General features: G+C 41.5%; 1 pseudogene; it reads left to right on the top strand.

Moving 5' to 3' along the window:
- The first annotated feature begins 4,579 nt into the window (after window positions 1-4,579).
- LOC129526878 (U3 small nucleolar ribonucleoprotein protein MPP10-like) lies at window positions 4,580-8,517 on the top strand (annotated as a pseudogene).
- Window positions 8,518-16,071: the final 7,554 nt, after the last annotated feature.

Here is a 16,071-nt window from a genome sequence, read left to right as displayed (position 1 = left end):
ACTGCACTCCAGCCTGGGTGGCAGAGCGAGACCCTGTCAAAAAACAAGCAAACAAACAAACAACAACAAAAAAAAACCCCCACAGCATACATCTTTTAAAAAGAGATGGAGTGATGAAGATCACAGAACAAAGAGTTAACAAAAGAGCCGGGTTGTAGGGCTGGGCAGCAATTGAAGCTGTTTTTCCTCCCAGATGATTGCACGCCTCACCTTTTAGGGGTGAGGGGTCCTCAGGGGCAGGGTCTGGGTGGGAGTAGGAGAGAAGCCTCCTTCAAAACCAGCTTTCAGAGAGTTGGACGCTTTTTGGAGATGACTGAATTTGGATTAGGCATTCACATTTATTAATGCCCTTACGTGTTAAAGAAGGTGAAACAGGCCAGGTGCGGTGGCTCACACCTGTAATCCCAGCACTTTGGGAGGCCAAGATGGGTGGATCATTTGAGGTCAGGAGTTTGAGATCAGCCTGGCCAACATAGTAAACCCCGTCTCTACTAAAAATACGAAAATCAGCTGGGCATGGTTGTGCACCCCTGTAATCTCAGCTACTCAGGAGGCTGAGGCAGGAGAATCACTTGAGCCTGGGAGGTGGAAGTTACAGTGAGTCAAGATCGCACCACTGTACTGCAGCCTGGGCGACAGAGCGAGAATCTGTTTCTAAAAAAAAAACATAGAGGGCAACATTGATAGCATCCTTTAAGAAACAGTACATTTTGAGATAAGATAAAGCAATTGAGAGGTTGGGGTACATATATAACTAATCAAGTCAGCAAACAAAGCCACACTTATTTACTCAACCACCACCCCGCAAAAAAGTCATTTCGCAGGGAAGGGAATTATAGTGTATTACAGGACCCTGCCATAATCATACATGTGATAATAACAGAATGTAATAATATAAACACCCAATATCCATCTAATCAAAGGTATTATGCTTGAAGGATGGGAAGAAGGGAATTGGGTGAGTGTGTGAGAGAACACACTGGGAGTGAGGAAGACACTGAAAGAGACAAATGTCATCTCCCATAGTGAGGAGCCAATAGAGAATATAAAGAACCAAAAAATCAAACAGTAATAGAAGCATATTATTTAGTGATAGGAAGATAAATACTAAAGGAAGCAGTTACTATATTGTAAAGGTATTGTCTGGAGAGGGGAGAAAGGGAGAAGGGGGTGTGGAGGGGTGGTACTGGAAGATTGCCTTTCTTTCATTAAAAGTCTCTTTTTTTTTTTTTTTAAATGGAGTCTCTGTCTCCCAGGCTGGAGTGCAATGGCACAATCTCGGCTCACTGCAATCTCCACCTCCACGGTTCAAGCAATTCTCCTGCCTCAGCTTCCTGAGTAGCTGGAACTACAGGCATGTGCCACCACGCCTGGCTAATTTTTGTATTTTTTTGGAGATGGGGTTTTGCCATGTTGCCCAGGCTGGTCTTGTCTTGAACTCCTGGTCTCCAAGTGTTCCTCCCGCCTTTGCCTCCCAATGTGCTGGAACTACAAGAGTGAGCCACCGCACTCGGCCAATGAAAATGTTTTGAAATAGATAAAGGTGATGGTCCATGAACCCTGTGAATGTTATCATTGCTATTAAATTGTCCTTTTTTTGAGGCGGGGGCTGGGGGACGGAGTCTTGTTCTGGCGCCTAGGCTGGAGTGCAGTGGCACGATCTGAGCTCACTGCAAGCTCCGCCTCCTGGGTTCGCACCGTTCTTCTGCCTCAGCCTCCCGAGTAGCTGGGACTACAGACGCCCGCCACCACGCCTGGCTAATTTTTTTTTATTTTTAGTAGAGATGGGGCTTCACCGTGTTAGCCAGAGATGGTCTCGATCTCCTGACCTCGTGATCCGCCCGCCTCAGCCTCCCAAAGTGCTGGGATTACAGGCGTGAGCCACCGCACTTGGCCAAATTGTACATTTTTAAAGGGTTAATTTTGTTATGTAAATTTTACCTCAAAAAAAAAAAGAAAAGAAAAAAAGAAGAGATGATGTAACAATAAAAATCCAAAGGTGAAACTGTAGACTAAGCAAACTGGGTGGAGAACCCTGAAAAAAGGGGTTAAAATGAGACAGAGCTTTATATTTAATAAAAATGTGTTCCTGAAAAGTTTGTTGTGAATTGAACTCTTACTATTTTTTCTCCTTTAACTTTTTTTCCAGCTGGAGGCATGAGGACTCATAGAAATTATGTATCTCTAAGGTGTACAATGTGATGCTTTAATATAGGTATAAATTATGAAGTGATTACCAACAATCAAGCTAACTTTTTAAAGATATTTTTATTTCAGGTTGGCCCCCAATTGGTAGAAATTCACAACTCTTTAGTTTTAGGTCTCTCTGCCTCCCATTTCAGAATGGTGCAGCAGAATTGCGTTATTTTGAATACTGTAATGTATAATTTGTGACTATTCCAATAAAGGTTGCTTTGCATGAATAAACTGCAGTGTATAACTATGTATGGATAAGTGCATAAGATACTTAAGAACAGAAGTCTTAATAAAAAAGGAGTGTAGGCCAGGCACGGTGGCTCACGCCTGTTATCCTAGCACCCTGGGGGGCCAAGGCAGACAGATCATCTGAGGTCGGGAGCTCGAGACCAGCCTGACCAACATGGAGAAACCCTGTCTCTACTAAAAATACAAAATTAGCCGGGCGTGGTGGCACATGCCTGTAATCCCAGCTACTCAGGAGGCTGAGGCAGGAGAATCACTTGAACTGAGGAGGCAGATGTTGTAGTGAGCCGGGATCATGCCGTTGCACTCCACAGTGGGCAACAACAGAGAAACTCCTTCTCAAAAAAAAAAAAAAAAAAAGTAAATTCTGACACATGCTACAATATGGATGAACCTTGAGGGCATTATGCTAAGTGAAAGAAGCCAAACACAGAAAAGAAAAACAATATGTGATTCCACATTATACAAGGTACCTAGAGTAGTCAGATTCACAGAGAAGGTAGAACAGTGGTTGCCAAGAGCTGGGTCAGAGGAGAATGGGCAGGTGTTGTGTAATGGGTACAGAGTTTCAGTTTTGGTGAGATGACAGGGTTGAGGAGAGGGCTGGTGGTGACTGTTGCACAACAAAGTAAGTGTAGTCAAAGCCACTGAACTATACACTTACAAATGTTAAAATGCTAAATTTTACTTTACATATATTCAACCACACACACAAAAACAATGGAGCCATGAAGTTTCAAGTATTTTAATAGGAAAAATCAAAACCAGTCTTTGGAATATACTATTTTCATTTTTCCTTTACTTTATGCCAAGATGTGTAAGTTACAAAACAAAAATGCATCTTTATCTGTATTCAGTTCTTGCAGTAAGTATATGGCCTGTTGGAAGTCATACTCCTCCCAAACAAGCCATCAATCATTAAAGTGTGCAGTTCTAAAAATACAGATATAAAAATACCTTTTCCCGAATATTCATTTTTAAATTTATGTTTTCACCTTCCGAGTTTGTGTATCACCTAAGAAGTGAGTATGCCTCATGGTTAAGAACGTGGGCTCTGGTGCTAGAAGGATTTATCACGAATGTCCCGGAGTAATTCTGGGGCTTTACCACTTGGCACTTAATCTCAGATTAAGGGAAACACTTGCCTCTCATAAAAGGAGAAAGAGAAAAAAAAAAAAAGGAAAGTAACTCTTTCTGTATTCCTTACAACACTGACCTTTGAGTGGTCCCAACAGAATGCTGGTCATGCTTGCAGTTCAGCTGGATTTTTATTTTTATTTTTATTTTTATTTTTTAACAAGACTTGCTCTCCTTTCTGGTTTCTCCCCAGCCTCTTCATGGGTATGCGGTAAAATAACACTTACCTACTGGCTTCCACTTACTTCAGTCCCTGCCCTGTCGGACCCGCTGGGCAAGATCCCTTGCCTCTCCCACCCACATACTGGAAGGTGCAGGCCCAGGGTGCACAGCACCCGGGTGGCAGTGGGACTCATGCACAGGCTATCCCCGCGCTAAGCTGAGGCGATTCTGGAAGGTACCCTGTGCCTAGGTGCCAGCAGTGGCCGCGGAACGCGCCCCGGGGGACAGAGCGCATCATCAAGGTGCTTTGGCCACATTGAGGCCCCCTTCTCTCCCTGGCTTCCGTTCCCACATGCGCGACCCACAGCGACTTCGCTGGCGCCCGGTATTCACTTAAGGCGTTTGCAGCACTTAAGCACCTGCGCCATCTCCGCTGTGTCCTCACTAGCCGCTGACCAAGCCAGATGCGCGGTGGAGGGCGGGGCGACCCCGCAGGGGACGTGGTGAAGGCCGCTGATTGCCTACTGCATACAACACACCCACTTTACCTAAAGCAGAAATTAAAGCCAGGAGGCGCCATCCCTTGTGGGCCCCTGAAAAGTACAAAAGGAAGTTTGGACACAGTTCAAAGGCGCTTGGGTTGACCAGCGGCAATTTTTGTTTCCCGCCCCGCTGCACACGCGAAAGCGCTGGCGCTGCCATTGGCTCTGGCTGGGGGTGAGTCCCGAACCTGTGAGCCGCGGAACTTTCCGCTCTGAGCTCGCATCCTTGCGGTGCGGTTTCCCAGCGGCTCTCTTGCCTTGTAGCTTGTGTCGGGAGTCGTAGACAGCCATGGCCCATGGGCCTGGCGCTGACGGACCCTAGAGCGGTGTCTGAGGGAGGTGGGCAAAGCCACTGGCTGGCCCGAGTGCATCCTCACGTAAGTGCACAGATCCCGGGCTCCGGTGCGAGTGCGGTCGCACGTGGACACGGGTTGCAGACCCCTGGCAAATTGTGGAGCTGGGGGAAGGTAACGGGAAATGTAAATCACTTTTCCCCACATTTCAGGGGACCTAGGCTATCAAAATTTTAAAAATTGTTAAAACTTTTACAGTATGGATCTCTCAGTTGAATGTTATTGAAATCAACCTAACCTCAGTTATTAACGCCTATAAGCTCACCTTGAGGCTTATTACGGCCCCCATCCCCCTACACACAACTGTGTTGGTTTCTCCTTCCGACTGTGCTCCTAAAGCACTCAGTGTTTATCTGCCATCATGCTTTATTGAAAGCACAAGCTTGTCACTTGTCTGTCCACCCCACTAAGCTTCTTGAGAATTAGAACTTTCATGTCTCTTCCCAACACAAACGTTTTATGTGTATTTTGTTGAAGAACTTCAAATATGATCTATAAAATTATGACTCATTTATGTTTCAAACTCCAACCTCTCCCTTGAGTTCCTTGCTCACAGCAACTACAGACTGAGCTTAGTTGGAATTCAGTAGCGCACAACTGGGATATCCGCACCGTACGGTTTTAACAATTTTTTAAATTTTGGTCCTCTCAGCATCACAAATTCACTGTGTCCAAAATACAGTAGAATGTTGTTTCTACCCACCTACACTCTGCCATCCGCTGAAGTCCTTTCCCCCTGCTCCACCACTCAAGCCTTGCCTATCGCAGTAAATGGCAGTTCTGTCTCTCCAGTTGCTCACACATAAAACTAGGCTGCTATTTTGATGTCTTCACTTTTCTCTATTCTGTATCTAATTCCTTAGCAATCCTGTCAGTTCTACCTCCAAACTGTACTCAGCATATTCACTACTCTAACTCCAGCTTAAATCACCATCATCCTTTGCCTGGAATGCTGCATCAACCTTCTAATCACTCTACTTTCCTCCTCCTCCTGCCTCCCTTTCTTCTTCTTCATGTAAATCATCATTTCATCCTTCTGCTTAAAATCTTCTCACGTTTTATTACACTTAAAATGGCAAACTCTTACCCTTGAGCCCTGCAGAATTTGGCTCCCATCAGTCTCTCCAACTTCACCTTCTGCCTCCTTCATGCTATAGCCATGCTCACTTTTTTATTCCTCAGGCTTACCAAGCTCAATTGCATCTTAGAGAATTTGTTCTTGCTGTTCCTTCCACCTGGAATACATGTTTCCCAATCTTTATAAGACTATACTTGTCTGTAAGTTTCATCTCAGATGTCACATCTAGGAGAGGTTTTCCTTGACCACTGTAGCCAAAGCAAATGTTGATCGTTGAGTGAATAAGGGAATGAATGAATGGAGTGGTATATAATGTAGCAGAGTAGATAATTTGAGGCTAATTCACTATATATCTCCAAGCAAACAGATTTGTAATGCTTTTCCTGCCAACAATCTATACAGCTGATTCACAAATACTTGGTTGACAGGTTTTATATATCATTGTGGCTCATCAGCTTATATATTGTTGGGGCCAGAATCTATACTTACACTTTATTCAAATTTGATTTTACAGAAGAGTTGAGGGTTTTATTTTTCTTTTAATTAAGAGGTCTGTGAAATTATTATCTATAATTCTAAATCTCATTTAATTCCTCCCAATAGGTTTCAAGATGGATTGGCATCAAAGTTCACTTCTTTAATAAAAGTGCTTTATGACTTTAATAAAACAGTAGAGAATGGTAGAATCCATGGCAGCTCTTTACAAAAACTTGTGATAGAAAGTTTTGATGATGAGCAGACTTTGCAACAACTGGCATTGCAAAATGAAGCAATTTTACAGTGCTTCCAGAATGCGGTTAGTGAAAGAAAGATGAAGATATCAGTCTTCTCCCAGAGAGTGAAGAACAGGAGCATGAAGAGGATGGTTCAGAAACAGAGGCTGATGGCCAGGAGGACCTAGAAGATTTAGAGGAGGAGGAGGACGTGTCAGATATGGGTGGTGACAATCCTGAAATGGGTGAGAGAGCTAAAAACTCAAGCAAATTCAGGGCCAGGCACGGTGGCTCACACCTGTAATCCCAGCACTTTGGGAGGCCGAGGTGGGCAGATCACGAGGTCAGGAGATAGAGACCATCCTGGGTAACATGGTGAAACCCCATCTCTACTAAAAATACAAAAAAAAATTTAGCCAGGTGTGGTGGTGGGCACCTGTAGTCCCAGCTAATTGGGAGGCTGAGGCAGGAGAATGGCATGAACCTGGGAGGCGGAGCTTGCAGTGAGCCGAGATCACGCCACTGCACTCCAGCCTGGGTGACAGAGCAAGACTCCCTCTCAAAAAACAAAACAAAACAAAAGACTCAAGCAAATTCAATCTGAGGAAAAGCCCAGTTCTCAGTGATGAGGATTCTGACCTTGACTTTGATATCAACAAATTGGAACAGCAGAGCAAGGTGCAAAGCAAAGGACATGGAAAACCGAGAGAAAAGTCCATAGTAGACGAGAAATTCTTCCAACTCTGAAATGGAGCCCTATTTTGAAAACAGAGAAAAAGAAGAGGAACGAAAAGATAATGATGATGAGGTGGCAGATACTGATTTTTTGAAGATATTGATTCTGATGAAGATCAAGGGGCACTGTTTGGAAGTAAAAAACTTCAGGTAAAGTTTTGAGCGAGGAGAGAGCACTTTCCTCCTCCTCAAATTAGCTTTTGTTTTGTTTTTCTAGGAGAGATGTAATTGTAGTTAGAAGATTTGGAGCTAAGAAATATTGTGCTCTATCTTATCAGTTATAAATGAATCTGTACTTCCATTCAGTTTCTGTTCCAGTTGTTCTTATAATAGTTTTATGGTAATGTTTTTAGTTGCCAATTTCACCTAATAACTATTTTTGGTTTCTGGTGTTATTAAGTTAGAAAGTAACGTAGACATACAGTATACACACAAATATATATGCATGTGTTAATGATGTATTTTTCTATTCCTAGTTAATAGTTTTAAAAATCTTTTTATTTCAGTCAGATAAAAGTTCCAGAAATGTGAAGTACAAAGATTTTTTTGATCCAGTTGAAAGTGATGAAGACATAGCAAGTGATGATGATGATGATCTGGTTCAAACAAGCTGATGAAATTGCTGAAGCAGCAGCAGCAGAACTAAGCATTTCTGAAATGTGAGTATTTTGAACCATCCTTTACATTGTGAGCTGGAATTGTCCAATCATGTGTTGGTATTTGTGGTTTTCACACGTTTGTTTTAAGAAGTTAGATTCTCTCCTGTCAGATATTCTCAAGATAGCCAGAGGAAAGTCTGGATTTAAAGGGACTTTACAGATCATTTAATGAAGAAAAATACTACTGGCAGTAGCAATCAAACCTTTCTTACCAGGAACTTTGATTTGGTTTTGTGCCCAAAATATCCTGTTATTGTTCTGAGATAGGAGGTTTGTATTATAGATTGATGAATAATTTATTTTCTCTATATTGGACACTTTTTGTTCGTTTCTTACATAGCATTTCATTTAAATGATACCTTCTCTTCCTTAATACCTGAAAGATTTTGGAAGTTCTGAGTATTTGGTGGCATTAGGCATATAAAAGAAGAACTTTATTAAGGGAAAATATGTTTCCTTTTGTTTTTCTAATGGAAAGCAGTATATTTCTTTTTATAAGAGTTTTGGTAGTGTAGGGATGAAGATGATGACCTGGAAGAAAGTGAAGACAGTAAACAATGTAAAGAAAGCTTGAGAAGAATGACCTTCACTTTGCCGGATGATGAGGCAACTGAAGATGCAGGTGTTTTAAATATAAAGAAAAATTCTGATGAAGTTAAATCCTCTTTTGAAAAAAAGACAGAAAAAGATAGTTAGGAATTTAAGGAATTTTTAATATGCTTGACATGATTGTGGAACTCACAGACTACTAACAAATCTTCCCTATTTTTCTTTCCTTTTTTTTTTTTTTTTTTTTTTGAGATGGAGTCTTGCTCTGCCACCCAGGCTGGAGTGCAATGGTGCAATCTCAGCTCACTGCAGCCTCCGCCTCCTGGGTTCAAGTGATTCTCCCTCAGCCTCTTGAGTAGCTGAGATTAGAGGTGCATTCCACCATGCCTGGCTTATTTTTGTATTTTTAGAAGACACGGGGTTTCACCGTGTTGGCCAGGCTGGTCTCAAACTCCTGACCTCAGGTGATCCTCCTGCTTTGGCCTCCCAAAGTGCTGAGGATACAGGTGTGAGCCACCGTGCCCCAACCTTCCCTATTTTTCTTGTGGTAACTATTAACCATCCTTTGAAAACAAATATGTTGGCCAGGTGTGGTGGCTTACGCCTGTAATCCTAGCATTTTGGTAGTCTGAAGCAGGAGGATTGCTTGAGCTCAGGAGTTCAAGACCAGCTTGGGCAACATAGTGAGACCTTGTCTCTACAAAAAATACAAAAATTAGTGGGACACGGTGGTGTATGCCTGTAGTCCAGCTACTCAGGTGGCTGAGGCGGGAGGATCACTTGAGCCCAGGAGGTCGATGCTGCAGTGAGCTCTGATCACATCACTCTCTCCAGCCTGGGCGGTGGAGCAAGATCCTGTCTTCAAACAAACAAACAAACAGAAAACCAAAAATCTTGCTGCTACTCTCTAAAGCAAAAGCACAGTATATAGAGATGCCATATGGAAAGCATGTGATTTGCAAAAATCAGTGCCTGCATTACCCAGCCTATAGCTTTCAACTTGGGGCCTGTGTGTAAAATGGTTGTTTCTTTTCTGTCTCCCTTATGACTTTATATGTATAGCATGTCTCTCCTGACAAAGCTATCCCGAGAGCCTCTTCTTGTAACTGTTTTGACTGCTCTGGAGGATGCCGCCTACGTCTTTAAGGTGCTCCACGGATTTTGGTGAGTGCCAAATAGCCATAATTTTAATTAATACCATGATAAAGATATCTTCCAAAGTATGTCATGATTTCAGACAAGTGAAATTTCATTTAATTTTAGTAGATGTAGTCTGGCTCCAATAATTGGGCTATATTATTTATCCAATCTTCAAATTTTATTATAATAAAAACGAGAATCGTGCCAGGCACAGCAGCTCACACTTGTAATTCCAGCACTTTGGGAGGCTGAGGAGGGAGGATTGCTTGAGCCCAGGAGTTCGAGACCAGTCTCGGCAACATAGTGAAACCCCATCTCCACTAAAAATGTAAAAAAATAGCTGGGTGTGGTAGCGTGAGCCTATAGTCTCTGCCACTCGACAGGCTGATTGGGCATGATCGCTTGAGTCCAGGAGTTCAAGGCTGCAGTGAGCTATGACTGGACTATGGCACTCCAGCCTGGGCAACAGAGCTGGAGAATAAGCAAATAAACGATACCAAGAATATCAAAAGAATTATTTTTAAAATCTGTGAATCTAAGTTAAATTCATCATTGTCAGATTGTCCCTGGAAGATAAATTCTAAAGGAGAAAAAAAAAAAACATAAAGTATCAATGAGTTAGTGTCCTCCCATCCTACTCCTCCCACCCTCCCCCCACAAAAAAGAAAGAAAGGTTTGGTTTTGCTATGAAATTATACCAGACCTTCAAGTGAAGTTTTCAGTAAATCACAAATAATTTATTGCAATTTCCACATATAAAGTAGAACTTTCAAACTTTTTTCTTTTGAAACTGTTAGAACATGAAAACCCAAACCTGACAAAGGTACCTGACAAATGTAGCATTAAAACACACACACTCTCTCATTCATGACTAGTGATGCAAACATAGCACAGTGGGAAAATTATGCCACACAATCACATGAAGCTCATTCCCTTGAATCACTACTAGAAGATCTGGTATGATTCCTGGTTGCAAGATGTTAAGGAGAAAATACACGGTTCCCTCCATATATATTAGAAAGACCTTTGATAAAATTCAATATTTATTTCTATTTTTTTTTTACTCCTAGTGGATTATAAATATATCTATCCAAAAGCTGCCATCATGCATGATGGGTGAAATTCTACAAACATCCCTTTAAGATCAGGAATAAGACAAAATGTCCAGTATTACAGTTACTGCAGTTAATTAACATTAACAGTTAATAACCACATAAGCCAGCGCAACTACAAAAGGTAAAGATAAGAGATTAGGAAAACTGGCCGGGCGCGGTGGCTCACGCCTGTAATCCCAGCACTTTGGGAGGCCGAGGCGGGCGGATCACGAGGTCAGGAGATCGAGACTATCTCGAGGCGTGAACCCGGGAGGCGGAGCTTGCAGTGAGCGGAGATCGCGCCACTGCACTCCAGGCTGGGTGACAGAGCGAGACTCCGTCTCAAAAAAAAAAAAAAAAAAAGAGATTAGGAAAACTGCTGGGAGCAGTGGTTCACACCTGTAATCCCAGCACTTTGGGAGCTCAGGTGCTCCCAGCACTTGAGCTTAGGAGTTTGAGACGAGCCTGGGCAACATAGTGAGACCTCATCTCTGTAAAAAAATACAAAATTATCTGGGTGTGTTACATGTGCCTGTGGTCCCAGCTACTTGGGAGTCTGAGGTGAGAGACTGCTTGAGCCTGGGAGGCGGAGGTTGCAATGAGCTGAGATCGTGCAGCTGTACTCCAGCCTGGGCAACAGAGTGAGACTCTGTCTCAAAAAAAAAAAAAAAAAAGATTAGGGATACTAAAATGAAAACATTAGTGTTTGGAGACAAAACTGAATGGATAAACAATTGATATTAGGAAAATAAGAGAATTCTGTAAGATAGCTGAAAAAGCTGGTATGTTATACACTGAAGTCATAATTGTTGTCTTTTAGAAGTTAGAGATAATAAGAATTTCAGTTTAGAGTCAAAAGGGGCTAATATTCGAATCAAAGAATTACTTAGGCGGACATGGTGGCTCACGCCTGTAATCCCAGCACTTTGGGAGGCCGAGGCAGGCAGATCATGAGGTCAGGAGATCGAGACTATCCTGGCTAACACGGTGAAACCCCATCTCTACTAAAAATACAAAAAATTAGCCAGGCGTGGTGGCAGGTGCCTGTAGTCCCAGCTACTCGGGAGGGTGAGGCAGGAGAATGCCATGAACCCGGGAGGTGGAGCTTGCAGTGAGCCTAGATCACGCCACTGCAGTCCAGCTGGGCGGCAGAGTGAGAGACTGCATCTCAAAAACAAAAACAACAATTACTTAACTTTAGGATGCTCCAAGAATCAAAATTCATAGTGGCTTGTGAACAGATAGATCACTTGAGAATAGAGCCCAGAAATAAACCCAAATGCTTCTGCGGGAGTTTAGTACATTATAAACATGACATTTTAAATCAATGAGGAAAAGAAATCATTTGCAGCTCGCCCTACCATACACAGCAGGAATAGGAAGTCATTGGCAGAATAAAAAGATGTTAAGAACAGAACAGAATTGTAGAACAGTACATTTCTTGCTTCCCCACTTTTCAAAGTATTTTTTGCTTTTTCACAAATGTAAGTGTAATTTTATTTTCTAAATGTATACTAATTCTTTTTTTCTCTTTCTTAGATGAATGACAAAAATTACACCTTTAGAAAAAGAGTTGTTAGGAAAAAGCCTTGGCTGCGTGTGGGGGAAGTGACAGCACAGAAGAGACCAGAGAAGAGCCTCCTGGAGGAGAGCCTGCACTTTGACCATGCTGTCCGGATGGGTGCGGTGCTCTTTTCTGCAAAGTGTTCACTTCTCTGCTTTTTCTATGGTCCCATTTCATAGAAAGATTTGGGGTGATGTTTCTTTCCCTCAACTTTTTATTTTGAAAACTTGCAAACACAGAAAAGTTGATAAAATAATACAGTGAACATCGGTATGCTATTCAACTGGATTCACCAATTAAGGTTTTGTCATACTTGTTTTCTCTCCTCCGCATATGGAAGATTGTATATGTGCCCTTTTTCCCCCTGAATCATTTCAAAGTAAGTTACCAGTATCATGGCATTTCACTGTTAAGTACTTTCGCAGATATCTTCTAGGAACCAGGACATTCTCCTATATAATCACAATACCATTAATCCCACCCCAAAAATTTAACATCAATACACTAATGATACCTACTGTATAGGTTATAATCAGCTTCCTTGCAGCAATCTGTTTAGAAGGCTTGCATCCTGTCACTGTCCACTGATTAAATTTTGAACTCTAACTTGAAACCCTGGTTATCTCATTGCCTTCTTTCTTATACCCATTAAGTCAAAAGGAGCTCTCATTTTATTTCAATGGAAAACAGAATGGAAAAGAGGGGAAGAGTCCCTAGGTACCTTGGATAAAGTATGAACACTTACTACCATATGTATTCTAGTTCTGTAGTTTTCAAACTTCAGGGAGCATTTCAAGGCTTATTAAAGCACAGATAGTTGTCCTTCTTCCCCACTTTCTGATTCAGGAGGTGTGGGGCTGGCCCAGGAATTTGCATGTCTAACAAGTTCCCACGTGTTGCTGATGCTGAGGGTCTAAGGACTGCAGTGCGTGAATCCGTGGTTGAGTGGACATCCACCTAATGAATACATGTTGTATTTCCTTTAGCACCTGTGATTACAGAGGAAACACCTTTCAACTGGAAGGTATCATTAAACAGAGGATAAGAGATCAGCTCAGTAAGAATTAAATTTCACTTAATTGAAATGTCACTCAAATGTTTAGAAATAATATGATAGGCCCGGCACAGTGGCTCATGCCTGTAATCCCAGCACTTTGGGAGGCCAAGGCGGATGGATCACTTGAGGTCGGGAGTTCAAGACCAGGCTGTCCAAGATGGTAAAACCTCCTCTCTACTAAAAATACAAAAATTAGCTGGGCATGGTGGTGCATGCCTGTAGTCCCAGGTACTTGGGAGGCTGAGGCAGGGGAATTGCTTGAACTCAGCAGATGGAGGTTGCAGTGAGCTGAGATGCGCTACTGCACTCCAGCCTGGGTAACAGAGTGAGACTCCATCTCAAAATAAATAAATAAATACATAAAATAAAAATAAAACATAAAGGGAAGATGGGGCAGCTTTGTGTACTGCATGTCCCGAAAATGGGCTGATTTCTCTCAAGAGGCAGGGATTTAAGCTCTCTAGCCTACATGGAATACTTGCAGTAGAAAAAAGAAGAAAAAGAAAAGAAATGTAAATATAAATAAATGAAAATAACACTTCTCCCCAATTATAAAGGAAATCACTTTCTTTTTGTAATAATTTAGATGACAAAATATAAAGAAAAAACTTTAATTTTGCCACTGAAAACATTTTGGTTTGTTGCTTTTTACACTTTTTATGCATATAAACATTTTAAAAAGTAGAATCACAATACATGGTCTTTTGTTACTTACTATATTTTAAGCATGTTTCTATGGCAGAAATATATCCTGGCATCATCACTTTCAATAGCTGGATGTATGTTAAGTGAATCATTGCCACCCCAGAGGTGAATTTCCTTCTATATATATTTTAATGGACTCGAGTAAGGATTTTTGCACTGAATTCATACAAGTAGAATTTCTAGAGGAAAATAATATAAAACAGTTTTAGGATTTTTAAAAGAAATGTTCAAATCATCCTATAGGAAAATTGGTTGAGTTTATACTCCCACCAACAGGGACAGAGCTCCAGGTTCCCCCTTCCATTTGTCATCTTTGCTGGTCTTTAAGCAGAAAATCTCATTGTTTTCATTATATTTCTTTGATTTCTAGTGCTTTGGCATCTTTTTCATATGCTCATTGGCTATTTTTATTCTTGTGGGAAGTGCCGGTTTCTCCATTGCCCATTTTCTGCTGGAAATCATTCATTTTTTTTTTCTGAGTAATTTAAAATTTTTCTTTATAGGCTAAGGATACAAACCTTTAATGTCATTGAGGTTACAAAGACTTTCTCCTCATAAGTAATTTGTCATTTTGCTTTATTTATTTTTTGCTAGCCAAGCACCGAAGTCACATTTCACTTAATTTTTATCCTGCTGAGTGAAAACATTTTAACTTAATGATTTTACTGGAAAGAGGAGCAGGACAGAATGTAATATCTAGATCTTGCTCTGTCACCCCAACTGGAGTGGTGTGGCATGATCGTAGCTACTGCAGCCTCAAACTTCTGGGCTCAAGTGATTTTCCCACCTCAGCCTCCCAAGTAGCTAGGACTACAGGTGTGTGACGCCATGCCCAGCTAATGTTTAATCTTTTTTTTTGTAGAGCTGTGAATTCGCTATGCTGCCCAGGCTGGTCTTGAACTCCTAACTTACTCCACCTTGGCTTGCCAATATGCTGGGAGTACAGGTGTGAACTACTGCTCGTGACTGAGAGCTTACTTTTGTTTGCTAGTGGTGTTCTTGGTATCTTTTTATACTTGAGGCTTTTGTGCTAGTGCTGAAGTATTATACTCACCATCTGAGGTTCACAGGACTTTTGTTTTTATTATATTTTTATTTTTTATTTTTTATTATTATGCTTTAGGTTTTAGGGTACATGTGCACAACGTGCAGGTTTGTTACGTATGTATACATGTGCCATGTTGGTGTGCTGCACCCATTAATGGGTCATTTAGCATTGGGTATATCTCCTAATGCTATCCCTCCCCCCTCCCCTCACCCCACAACAGTCCCCGGTGTGTGATGTTCCCCTTCCTGTGTCCATGTGTTCTCATTGTTGAATTCCCACCTATGAGAGAGAACATACGGTGTTTGTTTTTTTGTCCCTGCGATAGTTTGCTGAGAATGGTGGTTTCCAGCTTCATCCATGTCCCTACAAAGGACATGAACTCATCCTTTTTTATGGCTGCATAGTATTCCATGGTGTATGTGTGCCACATTTTCTTAATCCAGTCTATCATTGTTGGATATTTGGATTGGGTCCAAGTCTTTGCTATTGTGAATAGTGCCGCAATAAACATACGTGTGCATGTGTCTTTATAGCAGCACAATTTATAATCCTTTGGGTATATACCCAGTAATGGGATGGCTGGGTCAAATGGTATTTGTAGTTCTAGATCCCTGAGAAATTGCCACACTGACTTCCACAATGATTGAACTAGTTTACAGTCCCACCACCAGTGTAAAAGTGTTCCTATTTCTCCACATCCTCTCCAGCACCTGTTGTTTCCTGACTTTTTAATGATTGCCATTCTAACTGGCATGAGATAGTATCTCATTGTGGTTTTTGATTTGCATTACTCTGATGGCCAGCGATGATGAGCATTTTTTCATGTGTCTGTTGGCTGCATAAATGTCTTCTTTTGAGAATTGTCTGTTCATATACTTTGCCCACTTTTTGATGGGGTTGTTTTTTCTTGTAAATTTGTTTGAGTTCATTGTAGATTCTGGATATTAGCCCTTTGTCAGATGAGTAGGTTGAGGCCAGCATCATCCTGATACCAAAGCCTGGCAGAGACAAAACAAAAAAAGAGAATTTTAGACCAATATCCTTGATGAACATTGATGCAAAAATCCTCAATAAAATACTGGCAAACCGAATC

The sequence above is a fragment of the Gorilla gorilla genome, chromosome 16 (assembly GCF_029281585.2).
Source record: "Gorilla gorilla gorilla isolate KB3781 chromosome 16, NHGRI_mGorGor1-v2.1_pri, whole genome shotgun sequence".
NCBI classification, from domain to species: domain Eukaryota; kingdom Metazoa; phylum Chordata; class Mammalia; order Primates; family Hominidae; genus Gorilla; species Gorilla gorilla.
The sequence above is the reverse complement of the archived record's forward strand: the minus strand, read 5'-3'. Positions and strand labels throughout refer to the sequence as shown.